Source organism: Lytechinus pictus, chromosome 18 (assembly GCF_037042905.1).
Source record: "Lytechinus pictus isolate F3 Inbred chromosome 18, Lp3.0, whole genome shotgun sequence".
Lineage (NCBI taxonomy): Eukaryota > Metazoa > Echinodermata > Echinoidea > Temnopleuroida > Toxopneustidae > Lytechinus > Lytechinus pictus.
This window is the reverse complement of record NC_087262.1, coordinates 16,889,730-16,904,446: the sequence shown is the minus strand read 5'-3', so window position 1 is coordinate 16,904,446 and position 14,717 is coordinate 16,889,730. Positions and strand designations below refer to the sequence as shown.

General features: G+C 34.6%; 1 pseudogene; it reads right to left on the bottom strand.

The window, feature by feature from the left end:
* Positions 1 to 4,138: 4,138 nt before the first annotated feature.
* LOC129282197 (E3 ubiquitin-protein ligase TRIM71-like) lies at positions 4,139 to 7,770 on the bottom strand (annotated as a pseudogene).
* Between the last annotated feature and the right edge of the window lie 6,947 nt (positions 7,771 to 14,717).

The window sequence follows — 14,717 nt, the reverse complement described above, 5'->3', positions numbered from 1 at the left end:
TGCTAATAATAGTATACATATATAAAACAAACTCGGATGAAAGGAAATTGAGGTGAATAAAAGTGACTTTGGATAATAAACTAAATGAAACAGAACGGAGGGGCTTGCCACGAAAAAGCACATGCTTGTATGAGAAACAAACCCCTGTGTCTTAGTTACGATATATGTATTTTACAAAATCAGTTTACAATAGAGAGATGGATGACGACATCCATTCAAAATATCAATGTAAATATCATAAGTTAGAACGAATGTAGTACACAAATGAATTATGAAAATATAATATCCGCGGGAGAGAAACATTATGCCAGTGCAGGCAGCGAATAGTAGAACAAACATATTTAGAAACCATATTATAAAACTATACATTTGTTTTATTCACTCACTTTAAATCCGTCTTCGTCATCATGCCAATATGGTATAAGCAATAAAATGTCAAACTAAAATATTTCACATGACACAGAACAAAATACCGAACATAATGACTTGTCGACTAACTTGCCTGAAATCCATTTCCAAACGACAAAAACCTTAATACTTTAATAAACCTTAATACAAATAACTTTATTTACCAAAATGAATTTAAAAAAAAACAAAAAAAAACCCACTTACAATTCAAATGGTTTCGAATAAGTAACCAAAGAAATGGAAAGGTCATTGTGTAAATGTGCATGTGCGCGCGCATCTAAATCAGAGTTTATCAGGTTCATATAAAAACAGTGTTCAAGCTACACAACATAGAGAGAATAAAATAATAATGTACATTTCAATATATTTATATACATGCAAGACATGTCAATGCAACATTTAGCAAGTAATCAATTTAGAAAAGCGAATATCATATTAGTGCATTGATTCATTTTTAACAACTATTCAATGCTTTATCATCAGAGTACATCATGCTATCATTACCTTTGAAAGAAAGACCTTGTAGTATGTCATAAATCATCTTATATTACATAATTTACAATACAGTGCGTATCAAAAAAAAGTTTACACTTTGAAAAAGCCATGGGAATTAACAAATATACAACATGTGGGTAATTTTTTCACATATAATTATGGGTTTGGGTCTCATCTATCCAATGAAATTAAAAATTTTGACAGAATGTTACACTTGAGTGAGCACTGTCCATTTTTGTAAAGCTCGCAGAAATCTGTTTGCGCAGAAATGCTTGTTTTCACGCTGTGTCAATGGGAAAGGGCGAAATCAAACTTACCCTACAAAGCATTTCTCATAAATTTCCCTAGCACTTTTAGCCAATTGACATAAAACGGATACATTCAAGCATTTTGTAACAATTTTGCCGCCCAAATTTGAAATTTCAACACTTAGTAAGCACAACCTTTACCCTTTTTGTGCCAGCTGGATCTGAGGACATAACTGAATCTGAACAAAAGTTTATATCAGACATCTCCAGCATTTTTCACTAAGTTTTTATCATTTAAAGTTGGTTTGCATTTCATTTTTCATTTAATACTTGTTTCTCCACACTTTTCCCAAGCTTGGCAATGATTAACAAAATGAAAATCAAGCCTAAGCCATTTCATGTAAATCACAGCTCAGTGTAAAGCAAATATCGCCACGATGGACTCGGTTTGTGGGGGAGTGGGGTGGGGCGCAATGTACTCTTCGAAGTGTTTGGGCAAGGAAACAAGTTTAAAAAGGTAAAATATATCTTCAAATCAATTTTACTAACTTATTTCCACGTGTTCTTCATGATTAAGGTCTACTTTTATTCGCATAAGTATTTCAAAGTTCTGCGCAAATCATTTTTCACCAACTTTTCAAAAGTAAGTGGTGCTCACTCAAGCGGAAATATTTTTCGACAGTTATATCGTCATTTGCTTAAATGGATCTGTACCAATGCTAAAATGTGGAAAAATCGGCAGGATATTACAAATATATAATTTTACAGGATTTTTTTCTAAGTGTAAACTTTTTTTTTTGATACGCACTGTAGAATACATTTATATTGAATCAATATATTTCAATAACCATTCAATGTTTCATCATCAAAGTGTTATTTTATCCTTACATCACATTTAAAGGAAGACCTAATAATATGGCACAATACATCATCTTATATTGCATAATTTACAATATAATATATTCATATTGAATCAATATATTTCAATAACCATTCAATGCTTCATATCGGAGTATTATGTTATCATTATATTTAAAGGAAGGCCTTATAGTATGTCACAACACATTCATCTTCTATTGCAAAATATACAGTACTTATCATCATTCTATCGCGTCTTAAGTAAATACAACAAAGAGCAAGAGAAATCGCTCTCTCCTTTTATTTTTGTTATTATTTATTCTTCCTTTTGTTTGCTGGACAACTGCTTTTGTATTTGTTTTCTATTTTCATCAACTATTTTTAAGCAATAATATTACAATTGGTTTTCTCAAGAAAAAATATCTTATGTATAATCTTTGGATAGAATCAATTTCCAAGAGATACATTCTCATCAGAGAGGTGGGAAAGAAACTTATTTTACTCATCTCTATGATTCTCACGTTGTTCGTAGAGCATGTCCGGATTCTCTCGAAAGAGGGCGTTATGAAACAAACGGCAATAAACACGTAGTCCGATATTCATCATTTTTATATTAAGAAATTTTAATAAAATACACCGTGCTATATTGGCATGATGTAACCCATTCACATTTTCTTATGTTTTATAAGAAAACCTTTATTCAAATCATCTTGATTTTTATTGATTTCAATGATGCTCAAAATATTATTTTTTATGATTCGTTGATTAAATTATTTAATTTCATGAAAATTATGATCTTCTTCTTCTGGAAACTCTACAGGCCACCGTCTTTTTCATTGATTTTTCAATCTAACATATAAAAAAACCGTATCATCATGTGCAATGTATGAAAATATTAAGTTCTTAAGTACTTATCCCTTGTTATATTTTGATGTACTGAATTCTGAATAAAGGCAAAACAACAACAACAAACCAAACCAGGTTATTTGATACATAATAATGATGCCCTCGTAAAATTGGGATATGTTAATATCGTAGAATTTGTTGCTGTTGTTTATATCATACAATCATTGAGTAAGGCGTTTTATTATAAAATAAATATAATAATGTTCCTGTAAGTAATATTTCATAAAAAGAAAATAATTATGTATGAATCGGTTTGTGAGGACTATACATTCCACACAAATAAAAATATAGGCCTATTCAGATTAATGGTCGAATAGGATAGAATTCGCTGATATCCGTAATTATTAGGCCTTTTCTTCACATCATAACACTGGGCAGAAAAATCTAAGATTTCGAGATTGTATTGACGTATCTCCACAACAAATAGGCTGACTTGCAAGAAAACATCAAGTCGATTGTAAACATTTCCACACAGACAAATCTTGACACTCACAAATATAGAGTTCGTTTTATATAATAGTTCTTTGTCGAATTCAAATAAGCATTTAAATAAGCATTTATTTCTTTTATTTAAAATCATTTTTCCATAAACATTAATTCATATAAAAATCAAATTGTTACGAAGAATATAAATATGTACATGTTGGGTTTAAAGAAGAAGGCGTATACACTAAAAGCCGAGGCTTGTGGCGGGATACACCTAAGACGAAAATACAATACAATAAACAATACAAAGGAAAGGGCAGAGAAAAGAAAAAAAGAAAGAATTGTCTATAACCATGATAACAGAGACCCGAAAATATTAAACGCTAGCTTAATTACACCAGTTAAATGACAACAAAAGTATTACGCTTTAAAAACGCTGTTTAAAATGTTAAACACGTTGTTTAAGCTTGTCTCTCTAACTACTGTTTAAATTTTGTAAACATCTGTTTATTTTTTTAAAACAACTTATTTTTTAAACAAGTTGTTTAAAATGTTTAAACAATCACAAAACAAAGTTTAAACATCTTGTTATTAGAGTGACAGGTTTAAACAACGTGCTATTTTTTTACTGTGTGTTTTTTTTCAGATTCACGAAATAAAGAAAAATAGTGGTCTTTTGATACTCAAGTTTCAATGATGAAATTATTTTATGTGTATGAACTTTTTTTCGATTCGTGTTAAAATTTCTGTGTATATACACGTCACTAAATGTAAACAAATTTAGAAAGGTGTTGGATTCTCATTTCAGATACACAATGAATAATCGCATAAAAAGCAATAGTTCATGTTATACACACTAGTGAGATACTCTTTATTACAGCAATACCTTGATGAAATATAACTTCTTGTAACAAGCAAAGGCGAGTAGGTCCGGAGAGAGGGAAACCAAGTAACACCAAGTAGAATTCAATGTCATATCAAGTGCATTAAACTCAACTCTTTCCCTCAGGTTCAGACCATCAAGATCATAGAGCCTGATCACCACCTTCCTATTCTTCTTACAATCAACACTCGCTACATACACCCTGTCTCGCTCATCCACGGTAACATACAGGTAGACACTCCCTAGGACTGGAGCTTGTATAGACTCACCAGCATTCCCATCCCTGTCATAGACCGTCACCACGCTTGGATTGGTGAGAGTACATGAACTGGTGACGATCAAACCCAACCTGGTGGATGATGCCTGCCTCGTCAGGTGCTTTGTTGGAACAGTGTGTTTGAGAGTGGACCCTGTCGGGTCATAGATGTAGACTTTGTTGGTACCGTTAGCAATGAGGATCTCATTTGATGGACTTCTGTTCAGTTTGAGATAATGACCAGCCCCACTCACGTTGATTGTTGCTTTCCTGGAGCCATTGGGAGAATACACGCGTGCTTCTGTAGTACTAGTTGAGACACATGATGCACCGTCTCGTTTGAACACAATATCGACGTAACCCACGTCATGTGGTATGTTTGTATACTGCTCCGTTCCACCAGCTGTATCAATGATATCAATACCTCGTGTATAAATCCCATATACGATGGCCACACTGGTATGAGTGTAAGCTGTCATTCCAACCATTTGTCCCCGTAGATCTATACACTTAATGATTTCTAACTTGGAATCCGATCCAGAGATGCTCCCGAGGTCAAGACAAGATTTATCTGCAGGATTCAACCTCTTCTGTGCTTTCTCCGTGATAGCAACAGTAGAAGTGTGATCGATAGGGTCTGATATTTTTCCAAGGTGAAGACAAGTAGCATCCGCAGGATTGAACCTCTTCTCCTGCGCTTTATTTGCAATAACTTCCGCAGTAGTGCGATCGGTAACCTCTTTCAGCATGGCACCTAGCTCATCACAGAGCATATTATGAGCAGACAGACTATCTGTCTCAAGATGACCCAGTCTGTCATTATCTACCAATGTAATCGAACTACAAATGCTCTTGATCCTCTGTCGATCCTTAGACTTTAAGATGTTGAGATCATCCTCGAATCTTCGCTTTAGTTCATTTATTTGCTCGATGAGATCTTGAAGATTTCCTTCCAGCTCTTTGACCTTGATGCTGTAAGCCTGGCTGACATCATCTAGTAGTTTCTGCATGGCAGTGTGTACCTCATGACGTTGTAATTCTATATTCTGAATGTTCTTTTCCAGCTCAGCTTTCTTAGCTGCACATTGCTGGGCAAGTTCTGTCACCTGTAAAGATCGAGAAAGTAAAAAAGTAGTAACTGTTTGCCGTCAAAGAATCATTCACGTAAACATGGTAAATGTAGTTTCTATATTTAGAAAAAAATCAATAAATATACCTATTATAATGTCTGACTTGTATATACACCCGGGAAGTTGTATCAATTTCTCCGATCTCTATTCTGGACGGGGGGGGGGGGGGGGGGGGGGTGGGCGGATAGGGAGGCAACGAAGGATATGAGGGACAGTTATTATCATTATTATCATTATATGAGTGATCATATTACTATTGTTATATTATCTTTATTAATTATACTTTTGATTATGATTATTACCATTATTATTATAGTTAATATAGATCTTGCTAAAATTGATAACAGTATCATTATTACCATAACTACCACTTTTATTATTATTTCTAATTATCATCATCATTATTGACATTGTTATTATATATATCATTATCATCATTAGCAGTATAGACCTAAACGGTGTGAATAAAAAAAACATTGACACCTCATAAGTCGCCAATTTAAGGGGAAAATATCTCATGAAAGTATAATCATTATATTTGAAAAAAGTATAGCCTTCTTCCAAGTATTTTGATTCCATAATTAAGTGGCATGTCTTCACGCTTAGATAATCAGTTGGTATTCTTTGCAGTGTAAAGTTTGATTCGCGCCAAAGTCAGGCATGACTGCTATGAATAAATCCATATGCCAATGATTTCATAATCCTACATGAGATAGTAGACATATTTGCCGTGGAATAGTTTTGACAGCGGGGGCTGATCCGAGGGTAAATTGCCAATTCGTCCACTCATCACATGGTCTACCTTCATTTAGTCTAATGCCATCAACATTTTGTCTAAAAACCATTTGGTCCAATAGCCATTTGGTCCAATCATCACTTCATCTAATCACCATTCCGTCTAACAACAAGTTGGTCTAATGACCATTTTCTTTTCATTAATTTTGCACAAATAACACTTTAGTTTAATTAGACCAAATGTTATATACATACATACATACATAACAGGTACTTATATAGCTCTTTACCAAATATATGATCAACTAAAGCGTATATGCACTAAATGGCTATTGGACCAACTGGTTATTAAACGGAATAGCATTTGACTAAATAAAAGTAGACCATCTGGTGAGTAGACGAACAGATGATAGACCAAATGGTAGTAGACGAAATGACGAATTGGTATTAGACGAATTGGCAAAAATGTAACATTTCACAATAAGATTGTCATTTTAGTTTTTTGTACACATTTACTGAAAAAAAATCGAAGGTCTATGAGTATACCCCAACTTGTTCTGCGTCCCCTAGATGAGGAGGGAGGACGAGGAGGTCAGGGTCATTAAAAGAATAGCTAGTATCATCATCTTTTTCTCCTTCAGCGGCACAATCTACATCAGTATCTTCTCAAAATATTATTTTTCTACTTAATATCAATTTTTTTGGATGACCATTACCTTTCGCCTCAACTCATGCTCGAAGTCAGACTGGTTCTTGATGTTATGGACCTTATGACCAACGACCACGCACCTGAGACAGACACGGACCTTGCAATCATCACAAAACATATCTTTGTTCTCTTGTTTGTGGATGGAGCATTTCTCAAATTGATGACCAATGCTGACCTTCCCTTCGATGACATCCTCCACGGAGACAATCTCGTGATCTTCAAAGAGATTGTAAACATTTATCACATATGTAGTTATTACATGTTATGCAGAAGGAGACAGCGTCTTGCTGAAACTTGCAACCAGTACATTTGGTACACATCTCAAGGACAGCATTCATCCCTCCACACTTGGCGTGGTAGTCGTCTACGAATCCGTTGATGGAGACATTGAGGCGGAGATCGTCGACACGGTTGGCAGACAACTTGGTGATCTCCCTGCAGAGAGGACAGACCATGTGGTCAATGTCCTGGTGGGTCAGATCATATTTCTTGAGACACTTACGACAGAAGGTGTGTCCACACCTCAGGATCGTTGGTTCATCAAAAATATCAAGACATAGCGGGCATATCAGGTTTTGTGAAGAACTAGAGGCTTTCCCTATTTCAATCTTTTCAGCCATTGCTATATAAACTCTAGAGACAAACTATTTCAACGAAACTGAGTACTACTTAGTTGTGAGAGATAGCTACGAGTAAAAACTTGGTATATACGTGCACGGTCGTGAACTGACTGTGTGCGCGGAACTCCTATTACAATATGACTTTGTGCACATTAATAAAGAATGAGGAAGCTGCGATATAATACAATAGCATAATAGTATAATTATTAATAGAACTGGTTTTTCCCAGCTACCTTTGAACTTCATGGAACCATTTGTCATCTTATCGATAGAGGGCGTACTATATTTATCAATTTTTGGATCATTGACATGATTGAGAGATACACGTACTGTATTATCTCTACACAGTAAAAACACTGTACAAAGTTACATGAATCTTATTGTTCAAACAAGTGTGTAAAATCAACAAAGTTTATTTTTCTATATTGATTTATCAATAAATTAAGCCTGATTTTTTTTTATAATGTTGAACAAAATTTCTGTAATGTACTTGTATATATAATTAACAGCATTGCGTCAATTGCGCCACGAGCGTCTCTGCACTCTTAAAAACGTTGGGCAACATACGGTCCACACAACAATTGGTTAAAACATTATCCAACTCTGGGTAGTTTTCAACCAATACTGTGTAGTTTTCACCAAAAGCACACATTATTGGTTTAAAGCTACTCAGAATTTGATAAAGTTTTAACCAATTGTTGTGTGGACCGTATGTTGCCCAACGTTTTTAAGAGTGTGGACGGTGTGTGCGCTCAATAAGACATCACTACTACTATTATTATTATTATCATTAAATCAAGATCACTCGTTTTGCTGTAATGGGATCCTCAAATTGGTAAACTTGCTTCAAAGTTGCTGATTTAAGGACTTCTTCTCTCCATTTGTTTGTATACAGAGTATCATACTTTTTCTTTATTTTCTCATATTTCTGATTTCTCCCCTCTTGTTTAAAATTGCAGCTGTTAACCTGCCACATTAATTTGTGTTGGAAAAATACGTAATTTTCTTTATTTGAGATGATGCAGAAAATCCTTGCTTGGTATCCACAGACACAACACAAGAAATATAGATTTTTGGAATGCATTTATTGGTGGAATTATATAAAGAGAAAATGAATTATTACGACTGCATAGATATAGTTTCAAATTGTGTCCATTGCACGCTAGGGGTTAAACAATTATTGTATAACCGTTAAACAAGTACTATAAGATTCATATATAGACAGTGTACATTGTTAGAAAATGTATCCTTAAAATAAAAGAGGTTCCTGCAGCAGAGTCTCGAGAACACCCGTAATCTTTACCAGATTGCGTAATCTTACATTATATCATGTAAAATTACAGGAAATTGGTATTTGGTGTATGGAACCTTACAAATTTCCTTAAATTAAAACACCCTTTTCCCCTTTTTTAACAGACAGACCTGTTCTGTTATATTGCAGAAAAAAAATCATGTTTTATGAATTTACAGAATGATTCTGTTATTGCTTTCTACAAAATCTTCTTTTTTCTGTAAATCAGGGTTTTTTTCAACACAGTGTATAATTATAATTTTTTTAAACAAACATTTTTACTATGTATGGATTTTCGATCCCAGTCGGGGTCATGATATAGCTCCCTTTAATATCAAACAAATCTCTACTTAAAATGCGTTCTTAATTTTTTTTAAAGGCTCGTGATAATCATGCATTCAGACAAAATGATAATGAAAATACTATATATCTGCAGCTTTTCACTTACTCATGTACTCTATTTGGAAGGATAAGGAATTTTAAATTCCTTCCCCATTATTTTACGATTATGATCTTCCTTTCATTTCTTCATTTCATTTATTTCATTTTCAACACAATATAAATCAAGTAAATACAATCATAACAAGTCAACATCATAAAAAATATACCAATGTCATACAATCAACTTTATAAGGATATATTATGAGAAAGTTACATACAAAATAATCATGTGTAAAGGATTTGTGATTTATATTTTGTTAAAATGGAGGATCCCACTAAAAAGCAAAGCTTGTATATTGTGGGCTCCTCAAAATATGACAAGCAAGAAATAAATTCTATATATACAAATCAAAATAGAACCATGATTGCCAACAGGAGACATCATTAAAAGAAAATATCAAATATAAAAAAACTCAGGAATGAGAAACTATAGAAAGAAAGCGGATGAATGAGAGAGAGAGAGAGGGGGGGGGGGAAGGGGGTTGAGGAATGAATGTTAGAACTGCATAATGAACTGTACAGAGAGAGGAGTGTAGACAAACAGAAGCAAAGTTATCATATCTTATTATCGATTATTATGATTTCCTATGAGTATTAATATTGTTACGATTCTTTAAATTGAGACCCATTCCTGTCACTATCGATGTATAAAACCTCTTTCTTTTTCCTTCACTTCTTTATCTTACTATGAGATAAATCTTGCTAATTGTTCTTTTTTCTGATGCTTCATTTTTTAGCATTAATATTTGTATTTTAACTTTGTCGTATATAATTACATGTATTCCTAATTATTTGTAATCTTTCCTTTTATTATGTGTATATTTTCTTTATGCAGGACCATTATGTGAAACAGACTGCGAGCTGATTAATGTTTTATCCTGTTGAAAGTTGTTTTAATAAAATTAAAATAAAATAAAGTAGCGCATGAGTGAAAAGGAACGGTGAATAAAGATTAAAAAAATCTGTGATGATGTATTTTTTAGACGTGATAATAGGATTTCAGTAAGAAAGATTTTAACTTTCTTGTAAAAGTGTACAGAGAGGGGGAATTTTTTAAGTCGTTATGAAGGGAATTCCAAAATTTTGGGCCTTCATAAATGAAAGTATTTTTGGCTTTGAACGTCCTGAAAAGCGGTAAATGGAATTCATCTGATTGCCTAGTTGGGTATTTATGAATGCTCTCATTTTTATGAAACATGTCATGAAAAACAATAGGCAAATTATTGCTATTATATTGATACATAAACTGACCTAGTTGAAATGAATATAAATCCTTAATTTTTAAAATCGTGTTTTCGAAAAAATAAAGAATTAGTATGAGAGCGTATTGGAGCGTTGCAAATAATCCGGATAACCTTCTTTTGCAGTATAAAAATCTTTTCTATCAATGTTTGATGGGTATTACCCAAAATCAAGAGACCGTAATTCAGGTATGGCAAAGTCAATGACGAATAAAGCATTAATAATGCGGATTGTGGTAAAAGAAATTTCATTCTATTGATAACACCATTATTTCTTGATATAGTTTTACATACATTGTTAATATGCATTTTCCATGTAAGATGGTTATCAACTATATAACCCCAAAAGAATTAGTATGAGAAACCTGTTTTACTGGTGTTTAGAATTATATCTGAAGGTAATGAATCTAAAGAGTTGCTAAATAGCATGTAATTTGTCTTTTGTAAATTAAGTGAAAGTTTGTTCGCATGAATCCAATGCGATATACTTAATAACTCAGTATCAACTGTATCAACTAAAATATTTGGATATTTATGTGAAAAGAAAATATTGGTATCATCAAAATATTGGTATCATCATAATCAGTTGGTATTATTTTGATTTACGCCAAAGTTAGGCATTACTGCAATGAATGAATCCGTATGCCAATGATGTCATAATCCCACATGTGATAGTAAACATATTTGCAAATTCCTTCAATGAAATCAACTTGAGAATTGATACTTTAAAGTCGTTATCAAACAATTAATGTAAATTATTTATAACGTATTCTGAAATGGATTTTGATGGAACTATTATAATGGGTTATGACATCACTGACATATATATGGAATAATCTATTGCAGCCACGTCTTACTTTGGCGCAAATCAAATTTTACATCAATTCAAATAAGAATAAAAGAATACCTCCTGATTATCAAAGCGTCCACATAAATAACGTATTAAGTTACCTGGGAGAAAATATTCTTTCAGGCCATATATGATTATGTAAATGGCGTATATTTTCGTTAAAATATGGATTTATAAGGTGTCTTTTTTTTTACTCACACAGTAATTATAACACGGGGCCGTGGCATTGTTTTGACAGCGGATGCTGATCCGAGTAGGGGTGGAGGTGGGGCATGTAACATTTCACAATAAGATCGTCATTTTATTTTTTACACATTTACTGAAAAAAAAAATCAGAGGCCTATAAGTTTCATACCCCAACTGGTTCCGATTCCCCTAGATGAGAGGAGGGGGGGGGGGAGGAGGTCAGGGGTATTAGTAAAATATAAGCTAGCATATCATCATCCTTTTCTTCTCCTTCAGCGGCACAATCTACATCAGCATCTTCTTTAAAATATTTTTCTTAACTTTATATCACAATTGTTGATTGACCATTACCTTTCGCCTCAATTCCTGCTCAAAGTCAGACTGGTTCTTGATGTTATGGACCTTGTGACCAACGACCACGCACCTGAGACAGACACGGACCTTACAATCATCACAAAATATATCTTTGTTCTCTTGTTTGTGGATGGAGCATTTCTCAAATAGATGACCAATGCTGACCCTCCCTTCGATGACATCATCCATGGAGACAATCTCGTGATCTTCAAACATGGTCATACACTGGTGAGATTGTAAACATTTATCACATATGTAGTTATTACATGTTATGCAAAAGGAGACAGCGTCTTGCTGAAACTTGCAACCGGTACATTTTGTACGCATCTCAAGGACAACATTCATCCCTCCACACTCAGCGTGGTAATCGTCTACGCATCCGTTGATGGAGGCATTGAGGCGGAGATCGTCGACACGGTTGGCAGACAACTTGGTGATCTCCCTGCAGAGAGGACAGACCATGTGGTCAATGTCCTGATGGGCAGCGGCGTAACAAGGGTCGGTGGCCAGGGGGGCAAGAGCAAAACATTTCCCGGTCATATCATGGCATGAACAGGCGTAATGGTGTAATGAGCTGAGGCGACTATTTTGAGAAGGCCAGATATTGCGTATCGGGCAGAATTTATCTTTTAAAAAAAGTTGCAAGCGAGCGAAGCGAGTGAGCAAAAATTTTGACCTTTTTAATAGAAAAATCCAATTTTATGGTAGATTTTGACATGATATCCAGAAAATATTTCACTATTCTTTCTTTAGATTCCTTTTTTGTGGTCTGTACGCCACTGTGAACAGGATTCTTTGCTGCAGCAGCGTGAAGAGTAAAAAAAAACGAGGGGCGCAGTATAGCACATGTGCTAAAAAGCTGCTTTATATACAAGTCCCGAGCGAAGCGAGCGAGAAAAAAATCACCTTTTCATGAGAATCTAACTTTGAGCTATTTTTTTGACATTATATTCAGTAAATAAAATCATATCCTACACTTTTCCATTGCTTTTCTTTCCTCCTTTTTTTCTTGTCTGTAGAACTATTTTGGGCCATGGCCCAACCCTTCCATATACGCAGTGCTGTGCGGTTGGGGTCCGGGGCGGAGCCCCCGGAACTTCTTGATATCAAAGCCATTTAAACCTCGCAGATTGCCGCTATTTCAATCAAATCGCGGGCATATAGTTTTTATTCAACCCAGTTGCGTAATGAAGCAACATATTTTGAGGGGGCAAAACATAGCAATGTGGGAAAAATTTGTTAAAAGTCGCCAGCGTGCAAAGCGAGCTGGAAAAAAAATTGCCTTTTGAAATCAAATTCTTATTATGTGATAGATTTTTCCATTATATTCAGCAAATAACACATTTCATTGTTTCCATTCATTTCATTATACGTTGTCTCCTATAATTTCTATTATTTGCTCTTTGGTGTGGAACCAAGACCCCCCCCCCCCTCCGCGCCTGTATGCCAGCGATTTAACGTGATTGTACGGGGGGGGGGGGCGTTATAGAGCCATTTGAATGTTATAAATGAAGAACCCCTACTGCGTGGGGTCTGGGGCAAAGCCCCGGTAGCTTATTTGCATATAATTTAGCAACCTTATAGAGCAATGTTGTATGCAGTCCATTTTTCTTCCCGCTTTTTAATTTCAATCATCGGCAGCCCGGTCGTGTTATTATTTTTGTTCGTGTCCCTTTTCTTTGTTTTCCACTTTAGTTTTTGACTAATTACATTCTATCTTCGCTTCCCGCTATTGTTTGCCATTTTATCATATTTTAATTTGTTCCCACCGTGCTATTGCATTACATAGGCCTATTTCGAAATGATTTGTTCTTTCTCAAATGTTCTTCTTTGGTACATTTTCCGGCTTTCCTTCCTTTTCCATTTAAAAAAAAAGTTTTTTCTTCGTTTTCTTTTAATTTTCCCTTTACTTTTCCCTTTCCTCCTTTCCTTTTCCCTTTCCTTCCCCTTTCCCTCTCTTTCTCCCTCTTTTTTTCTTTTTCCCGCTTTTCTTTTATTTTCCCGGTGAAATCCGCCAGGGGGGGCAACTTGCCCCCCTGCCCCCCCGCCTGTTACGCCACTGCTGGTGGGTCAGATCATATTTCTTGAGACACTTTCGATCTAAAGTGTGTCCGCACGTCAGAATCGTTGGTTCATCAAAAATATCAAGACATAGCGGACATATCAGGTTCTGTAAAGAACTAGAGGCTTTCTCAATTTCAATCTTTTCAGCCATTGCTATATAAACTCTAGAGTCAAACTGCTACAACGAAAGTGAGTTGTTGTGAGAGATAGTTCCGAGATAGCTACTAGTTACACCACGATATAAACCTCTCAAAAAAAGTTTGGAAATCTGTGTTTGGCCATTAGCTTCTCCCTACTCCCAATTTTAAACAATGCATATTTTACATCATTCGAAAGATAATTTAATTCTCTTTAAAATGATACCATGCTTGTTATGATCATGTCTTCACGAAAACAGCAAGATTCAAATGTGTTGGATGAGGTATGAATTGAAAAGCTGTAAAACGAGCAAAAACGGTTAGGAAATCTGAGTTTGACCATTCCTTTCTCCCAGCTCCCAATATTGCACAATGCATATTTGATATTATTCAAAAGATCATTTAATTTTCTTTAAGATGATACCATGCTTGTACAGTTATGATCATGCCATCACGAAAAGAGCAGGATTCCAAAGTGT